Below are 23,413 nucleotides of genomic sequence, written 5' to 3' on the forward strand. Positions count from 1 at the left end.
CAGCTGACGATCTCCGGCCACATGTGCAATATCATTTTTATGCAGGCAATGATTGTGACTACTCTGGGACTCTCGGAGGTGCTGCATCATACGCGTCACGTCATGTCGCAGCTCATCGACCAGCCATGGCCACAATAACAAAGTGCGCGGTGCTTGGATAGACATGAAGTTGGAGTTGAAGTCAAAGGTCGTCAGCTGACGGTTTCAGAGTAATACATAGCCTACCAGATCCATTTCTTTCAATAATAATAATTTTCTGTTCATTATATATAGTGCTCTGCTTGAAATAAACTTCAGTCAGATCGAAGTTTTATAGTGATGTATATAGTGGGAAAACGGTCAATGTAAACTTGACTAAATAAATTAGCTTTTTTACCTTTAATGTTGTGCTACGGTGGGGACTATTTTATCATGCAATTTCTTAGTATAATATTTTATGATATTTTGTAGATATCCCCTATACTGATTCCTTTTAAGAAGTAAAAGAAATGCAACTCATTATACTATTATCACTGCTGACTGCAAGTGACTTCTATTTAAAACTCAAAATTAACCTCTAATTTTAGTATTTGGCACACCTACATAGGAAGCGAGCGTGATCATTGTGTGCCAGTGGTAAGGGGCTACTTATACAGTATCATACATTTGCTGTCATGGATAAAAATATTTTGTAAATTTGTCTTCCATTGTTGCTGCAACTACATACTGGAATTTTTTGATCATGGGATGGGGCCAGATCAAACGCAGTAACTGAGATACAGATAGCCGTACCATAGGTGCAACCACAATGGAGGGGTATCTGTTGAGAGGCTAGACAAACGTGTGTTTCCTGAAGAGGGGCAGCAGCCTTTTCAGTAGTTGCAGGGACAACAGTCTGGATGATTGACAGATCTGGCCTTGTAACACTAACCAAAACGGCCGTGCTGTGCTGGTACTGCAAACGGCTGAAAGCAAGTGGGAACTAAAGCTGTAATTTTTCCCGAAGGCATGCAGCTTTACTGTATGGTTAAATGATGATGGCGACCTCTTGGGTAAAGTATTTCGGAGGTAAAATAGCCCCCATTCGGATCTCCTGGTGGGGACTACTCAGGAGGACGTAGTTATCAGGAGAAGAAAAACTGGCGTTCTATGGATCGGACAGTGGAATGTCAGATCCCTTAGATAGATTAGAAAATTTAAGAAGGGAAATGGATAGGTTAAAGTTAGATATAGTGGGAATTAGTGAAGTTCGGTGGCAGGAGGAACAAGACTTCTGGTCAGGTGAATACAGGGTTATAAATACGAAATCAAACAGGGGTAATGCAGGAGTAGGTTTAATAATGAATAAAAAAGTAGGAGTGTAGGTAAGTTACTCCAGACAGCGTAGTGAACGCATTATTGTGTCCAAGATAGACAAAAAGCCCATGCCTACCACATTAGTACAAGTTTATATGTCAGTTTGTTCCGCATATGACGAGGAGATTGATGAAAAATAGTCATGGGTGACTAGAATTCGATAGTAGGAAAAGGGAGAGAAGGAAACATAGTAGGTGAATATGGAATGGGGCTAAGAAATGAAAGAGGAAGCCACCTAGTATAATTTTGCACAGAGCATAACTTAATCACAGCTAACATTTGGTTAAAGAATCATGAAAGAAGGTTGTATACATGGAAGAGGCCTGGAGATACTGGAAGGTGTCAGGTAGATTGTGTAATGGTAAGACAGAGATTTAGGAGCCGGGTTTCAAATTGTAAGACATTTTCAGGGGCAGATGTGGACTCTGACCACAATCTATTGGTTATGAACTGTAGATTAAAGCTGAAGAAACTGCAAAAAGGTGAGAGTTTAAGGACATAGGAGCTGGATAAACGGACAGAACCAGAGGTTGTGCAGAGTTTCAATCATAGCATTAGGGGACGATTGACAGGAATGGGGGAAAGAGATACAGTAGAAGAAGAATGGATAGCTTTGAGGGATGAAACAGTGAAGGCAGCAGCGGATCAAGTAAGTAAAAAGACGAGGGCTAGTAGAAATACTTGGGTAACAGAAAAAATATTGAATTTAATTGACGAAAGGAGAAAACATAAAAATGCAGTAAATGAAGCAGGCAAAAAGGAATACAAACATCTCAAAAATGAGATTGACAGTAAGTGCAAAATGGCTAAGCAGGGGTGGCTAGAGGACAAATGTAATGATGTAGAGGCTTATCTCACTAGGGGTAAGATAGATACTGCCTACAGGAAAATTAAAGAGACCTTTGGAGAAAAGGTAACCACTTGTATGAATATCAAGAGCTCAGACGGAAATCTAGTTCTAAGCAAAGAAGGAAAAGCAGAAAGGTGGAAGGAGTATATAGAGGGTCTATACAGGGGCGATGTACTTGAGGGCAAAATTATGGAAATGGAAGAGGATGTAGGTGAAGATGAAATGGGAGATACGATACTGCGTGAAGAGTTTGACAGAACACTGAAAGACCTGAGTCGAAACAAGGCCCGGGAATAGACAACATCCCCTTAGATCCTTAGAACTACTAACAGCCTTGGGAGAGCCAGTCCTGACAAAACTCTACCATCTGGTGAGCAAGACGTATGAGACAGGCGAAAAACTCTCAGACTTCAAGAAGAGTATAATAATTCCAATCCCAAAGAAAGCAGGTGTTGACGGATCTGAAAATTACCGAACTGTCCGTTGAATAAGTCTGAGCTGCAAAATAATAACGCGAATTATTTGCAGACGAATGAAAAAACTGGTAGAAGCCGACCTTGGGGAAGATCAGTTTGGATTCCGTAGAAATGTTGGAACACGTGAGGCAATACTGACTCTACGACTTATGTTAGAAGATAGGTTAAGGAAAGACAAACGTACGTTTCTAGCATTTGTAGACTTAGAGAAAGCTTTTGACAAGGTTGACTGGAATACTCTCTTTCAATTTCTGAAGTAGGCAAGGGTAAAATACAGGGACGAAAGGCTGTTTACAATTTGTACAGAAACCAGATGGCAGTTATAAGAGTCGAGGGACATGATAGGGAAGCAGTGGTTAGGAAGGGTGTGAGGCAGGATTGTAGCCTCTCCACGATGTTATTCAATCTGTATATTGAGCAAGCAGTAAAGGAAACAAAAGAAATGTTCGGAGTAGGAATTATAATCCATGGTGAAGAAATAAAAACTTTGAGGTTCGCCGATGACATTGTAATTCTGTCAGAGACAGCAAAAGGATCTGGAAGAGCAGTTTAACGGAATGGAAAGTGTCTTGAATGGAGGATATAAAATGAACATCAACAAAAGCAAAACGAGGATAATGGAATGTAGTCGAATTAAGTCAGGTGATGCTGAAGGAATTAGATTAGGAAATGAGACACTTAAAGTAGTAGATGAGTTTTGCTATTTGGGGAGCAAAATAACTGATGATGGTCGAAGTAGAGAGGATATAAAATGTAGACTTGCAATGGCAAGGAAAGCATTTCTCAAGAAGAGGAATTTGTTAGCGTCGATTATAGATTTAAGTGTCAGGAAGTCGTTTCTGATAGTTTTTCTATGGAGTGTAGCCTCATACGGAACTGAAACATGACGATAAATAGTTTGTACTAGAAGGGAATAGAAGATTTCTAAATGTGGTGCTGTAGAAGAATGATGAAGATTAGATGGGTAGATCACATTACTAATGAGGAGGTATTGAATAGAATTGGGGAGAAGAGAAATTTGTGGCACAACTTGACTATAAGAAGGGATCGGTTGGTAGGACATGTTCTGAGTCATCAAGTTGTTACCAATTTAGTATTGGAGGGTAGCGTGGAGGGTAAGTACCGTAGAGGGAGATCAAGAGATAAATAGACTAAACAGATTCAGAAGGATGTATGTTGCAGTAGGTATTGGGAGATGAAGAATCTTGTACTGGATAGAGTGGCATGGAGAGCTGCATCAAACCAGTCTCTGGACTGAAGACCACAACAACAACAAACTACAGACTAAACATACATGTACTATTTCTATATTTGTAAACTTGCCTTCGTCACTGAGCAAAGATAAATGATTAATCAGGTGTGTCTTGTCGTAACATCCATATAATAAGTTGATGTGATTTTCAAAGTCATTTCCATGCACCTTGCTTCACTTTAGTTTTGTACGCTTTGTAAGTATGAAAATATCTTTTGCGTGTTCTTTTAAAATTAAGATCCACGTTCTAAAATACTAAACTGATTGCTTAATTAAATTATTGCACCTCACTATCCTGGTATTAATAAAGATAATCAGTATTTGCTGTTTGCTTTCCTTTCTAAGCTTACACATATTTTTACTCTATTAGGAGTCAAATATCACTTGTAAGTCTGAGTGGTATATGGTCATCACTTTCTTCCCTATATCATATGATAATACTTAGTTTAGTTCTATTGCGTTAGTGATTTTTCAGGCTATTTCAGACCAAGAGCAGCTGAATGAATGAAGTTTCAGTTTTGACTGGCACATTTCGCCTTGCTTTACTGAAACATCTTCAGTGTCTGGAAATACTTGATCATATTTAATTAAATGTAGCACAGTTGCTTTGTATATAGTGCTGTTGTAGCTTATAAATGCAATGTATAATGTTTGTTCTTATACACATGATAAACATTATTACAATATATACCTTATAAATGCTACATCTAAGTGCAAATAGATATTTATTTCAGGCCACAGAAAATTCCTCAACACAGTAAGGCAAGACACGCATATAAAAACAGACACTCTATACACCCAGTTATATGCAGATGTATATAGCCTATACACAATTAACATAACACTACTGGCAGTTAGTATCTACAAATCAACTACATTAAAATTACATCTTTAATTTTTACTTGCATTTCGTCCTTATCAGTGACATTCCCTACTTGCTTTTGTAACACGATTACAAGTGGGTATATTTTATGTAACTGTGTATCTGCAATTATGGAGTGTGTCTTCTGATCTATTTAAACTCCTTGACATGTGTCAAGAAAATTAGATTTTTGTAATGTACATATGAAAAAAGCGAAAGGATGTGTTAAAACGATACATTGTTACAATATGTGTACGTTCATTAAAAGAGAATTTTTATTGAAAGCTGGTTCATGCTTGGGGAACTTGTAATTGTAACACATAAAAGCTGTAAGAAAGTCCCCTCACAACAGAAGTGGAATGGCGAGATGTAAAATGTGGTTTTGGTGGTAGAACTGAGCGGCTCTTTTGTGTGAACGGTATGCAGTATATTGCTAGCCGTAGCACAGTATACTTTGACAGTGTTAAGAGAGGCCATTGGAAGCTGCTTTACAGAGGATTTGCTGTGGATGTAGATCTGGCTATAATTTTGTATTCTTGGCATAAAGGAATGGCTCTAATATGTTGAAAATCCGACGGCAAGAAGAGATTTTATACAACATTCGAAGATCAAGAGCTGTGAGTACAGTTGGCCGCCATGTCGCTGCCACCAATCTTCGCCACTGCTTCACTAACTTCATACTGTTAGTAATTTACATGGGAATGGACCAGTTAATTTGTGTGGTTTTAATAATAACCACAACAGTATAAATCCGTGTCCAGAACCATATTTTCAGTCCTCATCACGAACCTATGAAGGGATCTCACCTCAGTGCTTCTAAAACCGAGTATCCTGATTTAAATAAACATTTCTTGCATTCAAGTGTTTAAAAGTGATTTTTGTCTAGTATAAAAAGAGTAGTAAAAGTTAAAGTTAAAACCACAAAATTGAAGTTGGACAGGCTTTTACTAAAGTATCCTTAGTTTATTACAGAATACAGTTTTGTAGGATTACAGTGCAAGAGTGTGTAAATATTATTGTCTAGAATATCTGCTTCACAGGTGATAAAAAGGCAAGTAAGTAACTCATTTTGAAAATAGTGTGTTTTTGATTTCTGTCATGAATAGTTCCTTTTTTGAAAATAATTAAGCCCAGCATTGTATTTTGTTATCTTGCAAAGTAAATTATGAACTGCTTCAAGTGAAGTGAATGATTAATTTTTTGAATTGGTCTTTTCTACTGTAATAATCAGAGAGCATTGACTAGTGAAACTAAACTTGTTTATGGGTTCCCATCATATTCTCCACCTATTAGAAAGAAAATTGAACTATTACTGGTGCTAAGGAAAACTGATATATGTAGAGGAGTTTAAACAGTGTGTTTATGATATTATTCATCTTCATTTTTTTTTCATGTCAGTTAAGATGAAAGCCCCTCATGTCCATATTTAGTCGTGCGCTTTATGCAGTAACATTTTAGTATTTGACTAAGTAATGATCTTGAGTGTGGCTGTCATTAGTATGAGTTTGGCGCAAATTTGCTTCCTACAATTCACTGGTGTGTGCATTATTGGTAAATGCTGCTACACACAGTTCAGAGTGCATTGTGTCGGTATGTATCCTGTGTGCTATTCAAAGGGAAATATCAACGAAAGTAATTTCAATAATCAATATTAAATTTTATTAAACATGTCTTTCCAAATTAATGTGCCTAATTTGACTGGCGACCGTTCATTTTTTTTTCATTCACTTACGATTTTACCGTTTTCATTAACTCCCATGGTGAAAGTCCGTTTAGTTTTTCTGTTAATTTCACAATATTCAAAATTATGGTCCGATACCTTTGTCCACTAGACACGCGCGCGGTAAAAATTCGACATCCTCTCAGAGGGTAACATTAGCGTGTTTCACGTTAGAGTGATAAACGTTAGTGTTATACCTTCTTCAGGAAGAGATGTATTTCAGGGTGATTACTTACAGTTAAGTAATTATTTTTAGAGCTCTCACAAGTTTATCGATAAAAATAAATAAACGGATGAAGGCTTGTGAAGCCAATGGCCAATTGCAATGAAAATAAATTCGTCTAACAATGCAGTAATGAATTTCGTGTAGTAAGGAAGGGTACCATAATATAGAAGTAACTCTGAAATCGATTGCAATGCAATATATTTGTAAGAAAATTTTATATTCATATTTGCTCGTCTTATGAACAGGGGGGGGGGGGGGGGGGAGGTAGCCGTTAATTTTCCATCATCTCTGTGTCGCTAGCTACACTAACAAGTAAATCAGAGACAGTGGAAACGATGTGGTTCTATGCGGCACATGACCTACATTTCGTTACCCGTATTAGGCATACCCTGAGGATGGAGCTCATTGGCCGTGTGGAACACTTCGTCGTTCGCAGACAGCCAGGACCATCTCCGAAGCTCGTGCTGCGACGTCCCTGCACGTATAGGCGGGCTTTGCTGGCTGTCTGCTCTACAGGCGTACGTGACCTACTGACGTCCTTTCCGATAACACCACGAGTTTAATCTGAAATAAAAAAAACAATGTCAGACGACCATGGTGATGACGGGCACTACTGAGTCATCGGAGAGGCACTGTTTCCACCACTATCTTGAAACACAACGCACAGATTCCCTAGGCGTCGTCAAACAGGTAATTTATGGAACTATGATCAGGTGAGCTTACTTTGTTGAATATTTAAGCGTTTTTCTCTGTGAAAATGCATTGATAGTCCCATTTGATTCTTGCAGCTTGTTTACATTTATGTATCTCGTAGATACCTGAATTTAAATTTTAGAAGCGAACATTGTTGGTGTGTGAAATGAAACCTAAATTTGTTCACTGTCCGTAAGTTGCTTAAACTTGTTAGTTTTCAATGATGTACTACTGGTAATCTTACCGAAAAAGTTAGTTTGCCTGAGACAAGAAGATACTGAGAAGCTCTGTCGCTCTCAGCTAAATGTCCGAGGTGGTGCTGATGTGCAGAAACTGAATCATTTGAAATCAGGACTTGGGGTGGTTGCTGAGATGTCGTGCTTTGATTCATGTGAATGCTACTAGAGGAAGGGAACGACAGCCGTGTCAACTAACAAAATTGCAATAATTCGACTGGTGACAGTGAGAGATATCTCGTGGTGGCATTCTTACACGATCACTCCCCAACTTTGGGACTGGTCTTTGCAGCTACGGAGTTACTCGGTTCTGTTAATAATTCTTTCGTTTGCTTATTTACTAGAAGTGACAAGGTTTCTTTCGAAACTTTTTTAATGAGTAATATCAGTAAAAATGTTGTACGTATGCTGGAAGAGTGATACGATATTCCCCAAAGAAATCTTTACTTATTTTTCACAGCTTAAACCTATTATCCGTCCCTGATACGCAGCATCCTTAGCAATTTTGCTGATATGTGAATTGGTCAAGACATTTGCTTAATGTAATGCAATACCCGACAATGATGTCTGCTGCCGCACTAATTTTCGTGGTGATCACCGGTTTCGTTCCATACAGAAACTTTTCACGTCAGTCGCAGTTGCACGCTGCCTGGTCAGTTTAAAATGCTGAGATAATCCGACGCCATCTGCAGCACTTGGAACTGGCTGGTCAAACTGCAACTGGGACTGATTCTGTACTGAAAGAAACCGGTAACAGTAGTATGTCAACGAGGCTTCTAGACTAGGGAAAGCGTAGATTGTGTACATATGCATCCATGCTAGTCAACGTCCCCATGACAGCGCACACTGACCAGGGCGAGGAGGGTGGCGAAGGGGAGGGAAAGGAAAGCCGATGGGATTCATGTCAGCACACACACACACACACACACACACACACACACACACACACACAGGCGCATATGCAAACACACAGCGGTATGTAATGGAGGTGTGCCTAACTGCTTTCGAGAACGAAGCATCTGACAGTCGTTCATTGCAATAATAATAATAATTAATAATAACAATAACACAGACCTAGAAGCACTCAATACACTTACACGATCACAATGCCACAAATATAGAATACATCACATACATTCAGCAACAGAAAGATTCACATTAAGCAGAAAGGAAGGAGGAAGGGGATTTATCGACATAAAAAACCTACATTATGGACAGGTAGACAATTTAAAACAATTCTTTATAGAACGAGCAGAAACTAGCAAAATACACAAAGCAGTCATTCATATAAATACATCTGCTACACGACTGAAATTTCATAACCACTTCTACAACCCTTTAGATCACATAACATAAACAGATACGAAGAAAGTAAACTGGAAAAAGAAAACACTACATGGCAAGCACCCGTATCATCTAACACAGCCACACATCGATCAAGACGCATCCAACACATGGCTAAGAAAAGGCAATATATACAGTAAGACGGAAGGATTCATGTTTGCAATACAGGATCAAACAATAAACACCAGATATTACAGCAAGCATATCATTAATGATCCCAATACCACAACAGGTAAATGCAGACTTTGCAAACAACAAATAGAAACAGTAGATCACATCACAAGCGGATGTAAAATACTAGAAAATACAGAATACCCCAGAAGACAAGACAATGTAGCAAAAATAATACATCAACAACTTGCCATACAACATAAACTAATAAAACAACACGTTCCCACATACAGGTATGCACCACAAAATGTACTGGAGAATGATGAATGCAAATTATACTGGAACAGAACCATTATAACAGATAAAACAACACCACATACCAAACCTGACATCACACTCACCAATAAAAAGAAGAAACGAACACAACTAATCGAAATATCCATACCCAATACAACATATATACAGAAGAAAACAGGAGAAAAAATTGAACAATACAGCCAACTGGCTGAGGAAGTCAAGGACATGTGGCATCAGGATAAAGTTGACATTGTACTAATTATACTGTCAACTACAGGAGTCATACCACACAACATCCACCAGTACATCAACGCAATACAGCTACATCCAAACTTATACATTCAAATACAGAAATCTGTAATTATTGATACATGTTCAATTACCCGAAAGTTCCTAAATGCAATGTAACATATACCACACAGTTAAAAGGAAGTCACGCTTGATCAAGGTCCGCGTCACTTTCCATTTTTATCCAGACATAACGTCTGAGAAAGGAATATAATAACAATGATAATGATGATGATGCAGTGATACGTCTTTCCAGTAAAAAGGGACTGGTAGTCAGCGGCTCGTACTGTTAGCCAATCAACAGATTGTAGTAATATTTAAAAGTGAAGTTTTTGTGCAAACATACACTTTTTTAAATGGAACAGTGCCTATTGACATTTACTAAAAGCAGAGTAAATTAGAATGTCAGTGGTGTTTGTTGCAGGATTCTAGCGCCAATAATTTACGAGGTATTGTATTCTGAGAAGTTTCCACCCTGGCACTTGTACAATACCTGCAATAGCACAGGGACTAAAGAATAATACAAGTGCATGCACTATCACAGGTTATGTCCAAAATGCCCACCAGCAGTGGCAATACACGCTCCTGTCTGGTATGGAACGGCAGCCAGATGTCGGTAGAGATATACGAGGAGGCTGCAGTAATACGTCGTTGCATATCATTGGGTTTAGTTGGTATGTCCTGTAGACAGCGTCTTTCAGCTTTCCCCACAAAAAAGGTCCACGGGCGTGAGATCCGGGGAATAAGCTGGCCAAGGTACATGTCCACTGCGTCCAATTCGAGGACTTGGAAGCGATTCTTGAAGACATGTTGTAGTACTTCGTACATAAGGACTGGACAGCTATCAGGTTTGTACCGAAGGGTCCTCCTAGTCTGCAGGGAAACTTCTTCTAGCATCCGTGGAAGATGGTCTATTAGGAATATGCAATGCTTGTGCTTGTTCACTGTTCCGTCTACGAAAAACGGTCCTATGAGGTGACGGTTCACTATACTGCACCACACGTTTACACCCCATGAACGCTGACGAAGCCAACGGGGATTGTCAGCAGACCAATAGCGCATGTTTTGGCGGTTTATCTGACCACGATTGGTAACTGTGACTTTGTCACTAAACAAGATACATCTGGAATATCCTTTCCTAATGCCCATGCACAAAAATTAACACGATTCTCATTAATCGTTTACACACAGCTCTTGATGGAGCGAGATATGAATGGATTGAACCTATGTCCATGGAGAATGCGTAGGATACTTGCCTCATGCGTGCCAATTCCTCATGCGACTGCGTGGGAATTAACGTGTGGATCAACTGCAACAGCAGCAGGAATATTAATTTCCCCCTCTCCTTTCGACGCTCGTTTCCTTCTGTTACGTTGACTGGGTGCTGCACTACCACTTTCAACTAACTAGTAGAAGAGGCTGATGAATAACTGCCGACATGATTGACGTCTATTGGGATATCTTGCCACGTACACCATACAAGAACGAACTGCATTCTTCCTACAGTCTCCATTCACCACGAGCGTGTTGGCTTTTTCTGCATTTATAAATTCAATAGTCCATTCACGACATACCGCCAGGACTGTCACACACTAACTGTCTAACATGTCGTAATGCAGTAAAAGAATACACAAGCACACTGTAAGGAACACCACTTACATTTTATTTACCCTATTTTTAGTTTGTTAACGTTAGTAGGCATTGTTCCATTTAAAAAAAAGTGCCTTCTGCTAAGTTTTATTACAGTCTGTTGATTGGCTAACAGTACGAGCCCCTAACTACTAATTCACCCTGTGAAAATCGCACATCAATAGAACTTTCCATTTGTGTAATATTTGCAGTGCAACTTCTTGGTCATTCACCAAGTATAAAAATGTAAATGGCATTGTTTTCTAATACTGCATTTTATTCAACTTTCATTAGTTTCGATTTCGGGTCTAGATGAGGTTCTGTTCCACTGGCAGCTCAGAAGTGGAATATGAAATCAGTGAAGTTTTCTACAAGTTCCTTAGCAATAATGCTCCCCACCAATCATAATTTCGATTGCATTGTGGTCTGGCTGATATAGCTAACCATTCTACTGTCGTTAATTCCGAATTTAGGACTAGCTTAGGAAATCATACAATGTAGGCTTACACTGCCAGTCTACGCTTCATTTGCAATTTCTGAGCTGAGAGACCATGGCCTTGTATGAGACTATTGCCTAACGTTCCGTCTCCGACTGTGTAGACGCCTTTGGCGGTAAAAAGGCAACCTTGTCAAAGACTCGAGGGTGAGCCGAATTTATGGAACTGCATAAAGGACAGCGTCATACGACACGTGATGTCGACTGTGTGGTTATCTATGGCTGGCGCCATCGTAGTCGAATAAAAGTAATCGAACGTCATTCTATTAGAGCGAAGTCAACATTCATATTTTATCTAACTTAGCACCTTCTTCTTTTAAGTTGAAATAATTGTGGTGTTTGTAAGTCTCAATGGCCTCTCTGTAATAACGCGTTGTATTTACTAAATCGTTCGTCTCACTGATTTTTATTTTGTAACTGCCCTCTTTTAAAACATGTTTTGTTACGGCCGATTTGCCCTTATGTCTAAAATGACAGTTCCATTTGTGATCACTCTCCTTTTCGTGGATCCAGTGTAGACCTGCCCACATCTGCAATGAATTTTATACACCACAGATTTCGTTAGGGGCTGCCATACATCTTTGACCGTAGTACGCAGTAGCAAATGTACACAAGCCAGAGGGTTCTCTGAGTTATGCTCTGAATGCTACAGGGTTCCCCGGCCACGAGGTGTCCAGATATCTTGCTTCGTTGTTGCAGCTGTGTAATAGTAGCATTGACAGCCATATTAAAACTCAGCGCCTTTTATTGAACAACTAGGAGAGGAACGTGGCTTCGATTAATATTCTTATCAACTTTGGTACTGTGTCCTTATTTTCGGTGAGTCCTGTGAACGAAACTATTTCACAGACAGCAGATAGTGTTGCGGTCAATATATCAACTTTATTCAGATACTGTCTCACTACAACCTATTTCCAGTAAAACAATGAATTTTATGAGAAATTTGACAGGGTGGCTATGAGCAGCCCTCTTAATGCAGCCGCTGCCAATTCGTTGTCGAGGTTTTTGAACAACGAGCACTACAGACAGACAAAGGACAAGCGTCGTGTGTTCATATCGCAAAGCTGTCGTCTCCTTAGTTGGTGCCTTATTGGTGCATGTCAGTAGTATGAAACAAAAAAATTAATTTTCGATGGCATATGAGAGAGGAATGTGCTGCTTAATTTCCTGAATGTGTAATCAAACAAATGGACGGGACTTTGCATCATAAGGTGTACAGGACAGCTACTTACACTGACAGATAGTGTAGTGGATAATTAAATTTGCCAACTGTTTATTTTTCTTTTTTCTTATATACAAGATGACTTAATCCCTTACGGTTGGCTTTCAAGAAAAATGAGTATTCCCGTTAGGAAGTGGATCGAACACTTAATCCAAGAAGAGAAAAAGCCAAAACTTAAGAGGAACAACGACCACCAAACGGGACTGTTCCCTTATCGTTTGTTATCTAGGTTACAGGCCGCATTGAGAAATGTTGGCCAAATATGTGGTTGATGCTCTCTTTAGACCCACTGAGAAAACAAAAGAATGCTTGAGAAATGCGAAAGATGAACGGTATCTACTAGCAACATCTGAAGCTTGAGAAGTAGCCTGCAGCGAATGTTTTAAGAAATACCAATCAGCTGATAAAATCGTCATGTTTCTCTGTGGACGATAAGATGCAACTCTGCAGGGCGGATGTTTACCAACCCAGGCTGTATGGAATACAAAAAGTACATAGCATATGTTTCTTTGAGACATGTTGTGAATGCTATATTGTCCAACCTGCGAGATGACCAGATATCCGATACAGTATAGTCTCAGTGCTGCAACCGAACTTTTGTAATACCTATAGTTATTTTAAAACCCGCCGCATTTATGAGTAACTAAGGGAGAAAAACATGGACCACGACTGCTATTGTTATCAGCTTTGATATTGTTTCCTTATTTACGATGAATCCTGTGAACTAAGCTGTTTCATATATACCAGAAGTTTTCCCGACCGATACATAAGTTTTATTTAAAATGTCTCATTAAAATGTATTTCCAATCACAATGATGAATTTTATAAGAAAATTGACGGGGTGGCAACGGGCAGCCCTCTTAGTCCAGCTATTGCCAATCTAGTTATCGAAATTTTCGAACAATGGTTTCAGCAGATAGCCAACGAAGGACATGCGAGATCGTTCGGCTATATGGATGGTAGTTTACTAATATGGGCACACGACAAAGATGAGTTGGAATTATTGGTACACTTCAGTAGTATCAACAAAAAAAGTAAATTTAATATGGAAAACGAGAGCAATGTGCAACATCATTTTCTAGATGTGTCCGTAATTGTACGAGTGGACGGACTTTGAGCCATAAGGCGTACAGCAAAGCTACACGCACTGATCGGTATCCCCATAAGGATTACAACAGTCACCAAAGACGAAAAATGGTCGTCATTAACATCTAAGTAGACAGGGCTAATAAAATTGGTGAGCCAGTTTATTTATAAGTTGCGCTTAATCACCAACGATCGGCTTTCGAGAAAAATGAGTACTTCGTCTAAGAAGAGAGAAAGTCAGCACTAACGAGAAACAACGACCGCTGGATTGAAAAGTTTTCCTCCCGTTAGTTAACAAGGTTGCAGATCGTATTTGGAAAGTGCTGGGCAAGCATGGTGTTGAATCCATCTGTAGCCCTCCGAGATTATAGAAGAATGCTTCAAAACTACAAAATATATACGGGATTCACTAACAACTCCTGGGATGTATAAAATTCTTTGTAGCTGTGAACAAGTATACATTGTAACCACGAAGGGACTTGTTAACAGTTCTTTTGGCGGAACACGTCAGAAACTGCCTTCTGGTAATACAAACAAATTGGCGCTAGCAATACTTATTTACCGAGGTGGATCTAACGAAATAAAGTTCTCTGGGACGAATGTTTTGGCAAAGAAACACACATATAGAGAGGCCATAAATATTTATCAACACCATAATAATTTCAACAGAAGAGATGCAAGTGTTAAGTTAGATAAAATAATCGAGAATGATGGCACGAGGCTTATATTACATAATCAGGTAACAGACAAGATACAAGGAATTGTGATGCCCTTTACGCAGTTCTATAAGTTCAGAGCCCCTAGAACCCTTGATGCAGCTGTTGTTTTCTTCCAAAGATATATACCTTAGTCGGAGATGAAACTTTATACGAGTGTGGTTTGAAAAGTACTCGGAATCACCACGAGAGGTCAACGCTAGCGCAACGAATTGTTCACGTGATATTCACTGAATTGTTGCTTGTAAACACGTGCCACGTCAGTGCCCTTGGGAGAGAGCTGTGGCGGTGACGTGACTCTGTTGTTGTTCCCGCGTAGTAATTTGCGAAGATGGAAAAAATCGAGACTCGAGCAGTGATTAAGTACTTCGTAAAGAAAGGTATGAAAGCAAAGGACGTTGATGCCGATTTCAAGAACACACTGGGGGACTCTGCTCCTTCATATTCAACTGTTGCCAAGTAGATAAATGAATTTAAATTTGGTCGGGCGATGATCCGGGCAGTGGTCTGTCAAGATGTGTCACTACTCCAGAAATCATTGCAAAAGTGCACAAAACGGTCATGGAGGCTCACCGGTTGAACGTGTATGAAATTGCTCAAGCTTGCTAGATGTCATCTGAGAGGGTGTATCACATTTTAACTGAAGAATTAGAAGTGAAAAAAATTATCTGCAAGATGGGTGCTGCGACTCTTGATTTTGGATAAAAAATGCATGAGAATAGATACACATATCAGAGCAATGTTTGGCCCGTTTTAGGAGAAAAGAACAAGATATTTTGCTATGAATTTTATCCATAGTGGATGCTGTCGAACTCCGTGACTGTTCCTTTATGGGGTTGTAGAAAAATATCCGCTACCTGTCACAATAAAAGGTCGTCACACGACCGGTTTCGGGCTTGCGCCCATCTTGGGTGTTTATACATTCATGTACACGTTTGTACTGTTGGAGATCACTGTATAAATACAAAAAAATTATTTGCTAATGACTACACAGATACAAGTGGGACAATTGTAGGTGGTAAGGCAGCATTTGACGAAAATATATCTGTACTTACAAAAAGACGAAGCACCATTATTACAGTTATGCTGTGGTGATAGTTTTGGCACTTAGTTACACATTTATGGTCATTTTCACGTCCATATATCAGTTTTACCAAGTATAGCTCCATATTACACTATTATGATGTGCACTCGTGAAATACACGATGTTTACATACAAACATGTGGCCTGTGGTCAAAGAACTTAGATGTTGCAGATGTAAAAATGTTGTGTGAGAACAATCGGTGTCTCTTTGGTGCGCAAGTACATTTCTTGTTTACTGGATTAAACTTTGATGTTATGTTGGTCTTCGCACACCCAGTTATTTTTTAGGTTTCTCCGTACCCTCATTACCTATCGCGACACAACCTGCTATGTCTCTGTTACTATTTAGATGGGTTCGTCATTTAATAGATAGATCATTAGGGTAATGCCTTATACTCACAGGGAAATAGTATGACATTGTCTGCTGAGAACGTGGAGGAATCTCCCTAGTTAAGTAATATTTGATATCCTTGTTGATTTACTTCAGTGCGGTAGTGCCAACCTGTTAAGCGATATCAAGGACACCAAATCATATCTTTTTATTTCGATTTGTTGTATAGCATAGGCTCACGAGTTACTTGTGAATATTCTTAGCGTGCTCTCTGATTTCCGTTTATCTCTTAATATGTCGTCTGCCGTTGGGTTTTGAGTCAAGTTACATGTTTGATGCCGTGACAACTAATTATATCACCAGTTTTGATAATACCTAGGCCGTATATATGCACACTGTCGTACTTCGTAGGCTACAGTGTGACATTTTACTTTAAATGAGGATAGATATTCTTATGTACTAGGGGTTTCCTCATCTATAATAATTAAATAAGATTTTATATTAAAAAAAGGAAGAAAAAGAAACTGACAAGCTTTGTTTGGAAGAGCTCCTGATTGCATACTCTCCAGTTCTGATCTTTTTAGTATTTTGCATACAATGTTGCAATTTCGTGATATTAAATAGTTTCATGATTAACAAATATGTTCAAATGTTTTATTGTATTGTGCTGGATGTACACAGAGATTTGTTTTAAAGCCACTACTATCATTTTGTAGCTTTAAGTGCTTTTATGATTACCCATCACTTTCTGTATAGCTTGCTTTGTACACTCTGATGTACGTTACAAGTATACTCTTTTATTATGCATGGACCTAAAGATGGCATAGCGGGATGCCGAAACTGGCAGCCAAAGCAAAATGAAATAACGTCTGAATTACATGGCTGTTGGCGAATTTCAGTGATAATTACTACTTATACTCATCATTGATGACAAAAGTGGAAGTTAGAGAACAAAAGAATACGCTGGTTAATTGGTGGCCATTAAAACTGGAACCTATTGCGTATATTCGCTACCTTCTAGCTTGTGTTAATAAAGCACTCAAGATGGCTAGGACAGTGCTTCTGACAGACACAGATTATAATCAGTTGTTAGCATCTCACTTAGACAGTGAATTGACTTCACTTAGTTCCAATAAGATAGACCCAGAGGAATTTTGGGCAAAGTTTAAACAGATCTTGGTCTGAAAAGTTATGTGCCTAATGAGTGTATAAAAGATGGAAAACACTCTACATGATTTAATAACGAAATTCAGAAGACTCTGAGGAAGCAGAGGCTGCTGAACTCCCGGTTTAAAAGAGAACGCACAACTGACGACAAGTAAAAGTTGGTAGAGATTTGTGCGTCTGTGAAAAGACGTGTGTATGTAGCATACAACAGCTGCAACCGTCACACCTTAGCGAAAGATCTGGCCGAGAAGCAGAGGAAATTCTGGTTCTATGTAAAATCGCTTATCGGGTCCAAGGCTTCCATTCAGTTCCTTGTTGACCACTCTGATGTGGCAACTGAAGATAGCAAAACGAAAACCGAAGTTTTAAATTTCACGTTCAAGAAATCTTCACACAGGAGAATCGTACAAACATAGCGTCCTTTGACTATCTGACAGACTCTCGTATGGACGACATAGTAATAAGTATCCCTGGCGTAGAGAAACAACTGGAAGATTTGAAAGCAAATAAATCATCAGATCCTGATGGAATCCCAATTTGGTTTTACAAGGAGTACGCTACGTCATTGACCCCTTCCCTAGCCTGTATTTGTCACGAATCTCTCGCCCAGCACAATCGCCCAGGCGACAGGAAAAAAGCTTAGGTGTCTCAGTAAACAAGAAGGGTAAAAGAACGTACTCGCAAAATCACAGACAATTATCCCTAACTTCGGTTTGCTGCAGTACCCTTGAACGTATTCTCAGTTCCTTGTTGACATGGAGAGCTGGACTCTGTTTCTTGCTGCATTATTTGTAATGAGTCTTCATGCACTTGGAGAAATACAAGTTAAGTATATCTTCTGTTTACTGTGTTTCCTTGTTCGCTCATCATTTCTGCTACTGTCCAGCTTTCATACTACGACAACTGCTGCACCACTCTGTAGCTCACCTCCCCTTACCTTTATGTACAAAGCAGTAAACAACAATATCCATGCCAAGACAATTTAACTGAATTTAAAAACCTTGATCTTGGAAAAGCTGTCACTATAAGCTTTTTAGGTTAGCGTTGTAATATCCCATCATTAGCATTATTTATGTTTATGTTTGTATTATATCATGATGTAATGAAGACCTCCTGATTGACACACACAGTCCCAAAGGGGGTCACCGAAAGGCATACAGGAACCGGATTCCGGAGCAGCTCACACCTTGGCGGAATTAATTATCTTTAAGTACTGTACTTACTGAAAAGTCTTGGTACATAATTTCAAATAAATACCAAGGTGGTCAATAGCTCCAGGACTCCAGGTAGGCACCAAATAATACTGCGTCCTGCTCGTAGCTGATAACAGGTTGTTCAACACATCTCGGCGTATTTAGCACTTCACAGTTAACTGATGCACTTCGTAACCAGGTCGCACGCGACGAGAGCCGCTACTTGCCCACTAATTTCGCCGGTAGCAACGGTCAACGTTGCAGGAAAACGTGGACCCCCATGGCCCAACGGTCGATGGTTTCCACTCGCTGCAATCGACAGGACGCCGAGTACTCAGGCATGTCCGTGCAGCTCCGTCTCCCACACATCAATACTTACCACACATCCCCAGAGGGAACGCATAACCAAGCAAAGATGATACGACAAGGACCCGAATCGATGGAACGCGCGCGCAAGTGGCGTCAGAGGATCGCGCGCGTACTCTCACAGAAGCCGCCATGGCTCAGTTGCATACAAGTTCAACTTCGGATCGAGTATCTGACTTGGTTGCGAAATCCTGCACGGCCAAGAGCATAATATGTGAGTGCCCAATGTTGACTCAAGATACTGACGTGGTTGTACGAACCAGCATGGCCGAAAGAAACAATGTGAGTGTGCTTTAGGGCTTTTTAAAGAGTGGCGGTTGAGATTCTATTTGGACTGAATGTAGCCCTCTTGTATGCAACGATTTCGATCTCAACATGCTGCGCTCCTGTCGCTGTCGAATACTACACATATCAAAAAAAGTTTTGCATCCCCCCCCCCCCCCCAAGTTCCCAGAACTCCTGAAGATAGACATTGACTGTGGATATTGTATCACAGATAAGGTCCCTTTGACTGTTCAGAGATGTAACTAAACGCGCCCAACGATGTGAACAACCACGCATGAGCAGCGCTTATTAGACGGAGGGGATCCGTCAGCCGATCAGTTCCAGTCATTCCACCATGAAGGAGGTACACGGCTTGTGTTGTTTGTAGTTCAACCATGCCTAGATGGTCAATACCGCCGTTCGATAGCCTCCGCATTGTTACTTTGTGCCAGGAAGGGCTCTCAACAAGGGAAGTGTACAGGTGTCTCAGAGTGAAGCAAAGCGATGTTGTTCGGACATGGAGGAGATACAGAGGGACAGGAACTGTCGATGTCATGTCTCGCTCAGGCCACCCAAGGGCTACTACTGCATTGGATGACCGCTACCTACGGATTATGGCTCGGGGGAAACCTGACAGCAACGCCACCGTGTTGAATAACGCTTTTCGTGCAGCCAAAGGAAGTCGTCTTACGACTCAAACTGTGCGCAATAGGCTGCATGATGCGCAACTTCACTCCCGACGTCCATGGGGATGTCCATCTTTGCAACTACGACACCATGCAGAGCGGTACAGATAACATGCCGAATGGACCGCTTAGGACTGGCATCACGTTTGCTTCACCGATGAGTGTCGCATATGCCTTCAACCAGACAATCGTCGAAGACGTGTTTGGAGGCATCCAGGTCAGGCTGAACGCCTTAGACACACTGTCCAGTGAATGTAGCAAGGTGGAGGTTCCATGCTGTTTTGGGGTGGCATTATGTGGGGCCGACATACGCTGCTAGTCGTCATGGAAGGCGCCGTAACGGCTGTACGATACGTGAATGCCATCCTCCGACCGATAGTACAACCCTATCGGCCGCATATTGGCGAGGCATTCGTCTTGATGGACGAAAATTCGCGCCCGCATCATGCACATCTTTTGAATGATTTCCTTCAGGGTAACGACATTGCTCGACTAGAGTGCCCAGCATGTTCTCCAGACATGAACCTTAGCGAACATGCCTGGGATGGATTGAAAAAGGCTACTTATGGACGACGTGATCCACCAACCACTCTGAGGGATCTAAGCCGAATCTTCGTTAAGGAGTGGGATAATCTGGACCAACAGTGCCTTGAGGAACTTGTGGACAGTATGCCACGATGAATACAGGTATGCATCAATGAAAGAGGACGTGCTACTGGGTATTAGAGGTACGGGTGTGAACAGCAATCTGAAACACCACCTCTGAACCTCTCACTGGTGGTACAACATGCAATGTGTGATTTTCATGAGGAATAAAAATGGCGGAAATGACCTTTATGTTGATCTCTATTCCAATTTTCAGTACAGGTTCCGGAACCCTCAGAGCTGAGGTGATGCAGAACTTTTTTGATGTGTGTAATACGTGCTGATAAATGTTTCTTCTTCCTATATGAGGCATAACACTATCTTATCAGAAGAAAACCACATTCAAATGAGATTTGTGAATGAGGAACCTACTTCGTAAGTTTCCTTTTTTTCGCATAATAATTGAAGCAAGAATTCAGGAATATCCACATACCGTCAAATGATTTCTAGAGCTAGAAAAAGCACTCAATGCAAAATTCTCAGAAAAGTAATTGTAAGCTATAGAGGAAGACGAATAATATACAATACGTATAAGAGCGAAGAAGAAATTTCATAAATTTAAGATAGGAAGGTGTAAGATGAGGATGTATACTTTCTCACCTACTTTTTATTTTGTGTACCGAAGACGAAGAAGCAACTATGCAAACAGAACATAAGTTCAGACGTGGGATTAAAATTCATGGTGGAAGAATATCAACAATTAAATTTGCTGATAACATTGCTACCCTCAGTGAGCGCGAGGAGTTACAGGACATCCTGAACGAAATGAACAGCCTGCTGAGCGTATAATATGGTCTGTGAGTAAACCGAAGAAAGACGAAAGTGATAAGAAGCAGCGAAAATGAGATTAGTGATAAAATTAACATTAAGGCTGGCTACTACGAAGTAGACGAAGTGAAGGAATTGTACTACCCTGGAAACAAATAATGAATAGCGAACAAAGCAAGGAGGTAACGAAAAGCAGGATAGTCCAGACGAAGAGGAATTTCCTAGCGAATATCTGCCTACTAGTCTGAAAAATTGGCCTTAATTTGAGGAAGATATTTCTGAGAATGTACATATGGAACACAGCATGGTATGGAAGTGAATGATGGACTGTGAGGCAGGCTGAGTAGAAGAGAATCGAAGGGTTTGAGATTTGGATCGTCAAGGATAGAATTATGCGGGAAACATTGACAAGAAGAAGTGGCAGGATGATATGACATGTGTTAAGGCATCAGGGAATACCCTCCATGGTAGTGGAGGGAGGTGTAGAGGGTAAAAACTAGCTTTAAATACATCCACAAATAGCAGGATGCACGGTTTAAGTGTTACTCTGAGATGAGGAGGTTGGCAGAGGAGTGGAAGTCATAATGGGCACATCACACCAGACGGCTAACGATCCCTTGCCTCCCCCCCTTCCACCACTCCCCTCACTTGCACACACACACACACACAAACACACACACACACACACACACACACACACACAAACAAATCTTTTCAGGGGGGTACTCGGCCTTGACTTAATTTTTATGGATAACAATGAGCGACCTCTTGGAACGAGAGAATATTCGGCTAATGAACTGGCCTGCCCATTTCCCCGACTGAAATCCAATGGAGTACGTATGGGAAGCGTCCACTTGTACCATCGACCATTTAGGAGTAGTCAATCGTGCTGGTGGAGGGATAGAACGACCTAACACCGAAACTCCTTATCAACCTTGTGGACAGCATGATAGCACTTGAAGAGCAAGCACTGCAGTCCATGGTGAGCACATAATCTATTAAGAACCATGTCTTGCCTTTTGTACTGTCCAGGGGACCATCAAAAAGCGCGGTTACTTCATTGATTTTAAAGCCTTTGAATGAAACTGTCGTTTCTGTTCGTCTCATTGAATATTTCTTTCATTTACCTTCTGCATTATACTGTAGTTCTATCTGTTGTTTCTGTATGTGGTCCAAGTTTCGTCGACCTACGTTGCTTGTCGGTGATAACTCAAGTGCAAGCTACTTTCGTCCTTAACTTAAGCACGCCATTGTAGTACGAAGAACTATTATAGTGCTAACACTGGGAAGGACCACACGTAAGACCAACAACCTACTTAACAACTAGTCGCTTTGCCCTAAATAAAATTAATCATCGCTGTTATTTGTTCATTTGATATGCTGTTTCGTATCAATGATGTCGTTTTTTCACTTTATATTTGTCGATAAAGAAGGCGGCGGGGCCATAACGAATAATTTTGTAAGAAACGTGTATCAATCTGAGACTGAGTCGAATTTGTTCAGCTTCGGCTTTCAATCTCCAAGAAGGTTTGCAAAAGAAGTCATTGGAGAGCTTGATGCTATTATACTTATCTTTGAGTGAAAAAGGACTGCGTAATTGCTTTTATTACTGGTCCGATAACTGGCGCAGTGCTTTAAGCTGCAGCTGTATGATTAAACGGAATCAAGAAGTGGCAACGCCAAGGTCGTGTTTGTCATAAGTGATATCTTTGGACTAGGTCAAACTTCGCAGAAACATATCAAACGGTTTGAACCGTACATCAGACGAGGTGAACGACAGAAAATTTTATTTTAAGGTCAGCGAACTGGATGTTAAACACGTTTCCGACTCAAATCAATGTTCCGAGTTGCTTGAAATTAACATGAACATTAATTTCAGCATTAACTGCGACTTTTATGTTACGTAAGTGTGTTGCGATCTTTCAGTTACCGAGGACAGGGAAATACAGTGAACATGTTAGTTATTTTCCACATGGTTGCAGTAGAGAAAGGAACGGAGTAGCTTGTTCAATAAATAAGCAACTAAAATTTGTTAGGCGGTTACAGTCGATCAAATTTTTACAGATAAAC

The 23,413-nt window shown here is 40.3% G+C and overlaps 1 protein-coding gene across 2 annotated transcripts in view; it reads left to right on the plus strand.

Annotated features, from left to right (window-relative positions):
- Positions 1-7,343: 7,343 nt before the first annotated feature.
- Positions 7,344-23,413, plus strand: part of LOC126175200 (cytochrome P450 4C1-like) — a 214,856-nt gene continuing 198,786 nt past the window's right edge. For both annotated transcript variants that reach the window (XM_049921800.1, XM_049921801.1), the window contains exon 1: positions 7,344-7,411. The gene's annotated coding sequence lies outside the window, so the exon portion shown is untranslated. The remainder of the gene's footprint in view (positions 7,412-23,413) is intronic.

This window comes from Schistocerca cancellata, chromosome 3, assembly GCF_023864275.1.
Source record: "Schistocerca cancellata isolate TAMUIC-IGC-003103 chromosome 3, iqSchCanc2.1, whole genome shotgun sequence".
Classification (NCBI taxonomy): domain Eukaryota; kingdom Metazoa; phylum Arthropoda; class Insecta; order Orthoptera; family Acrididae; genus Schistocerca; species Schistocerca cancellata.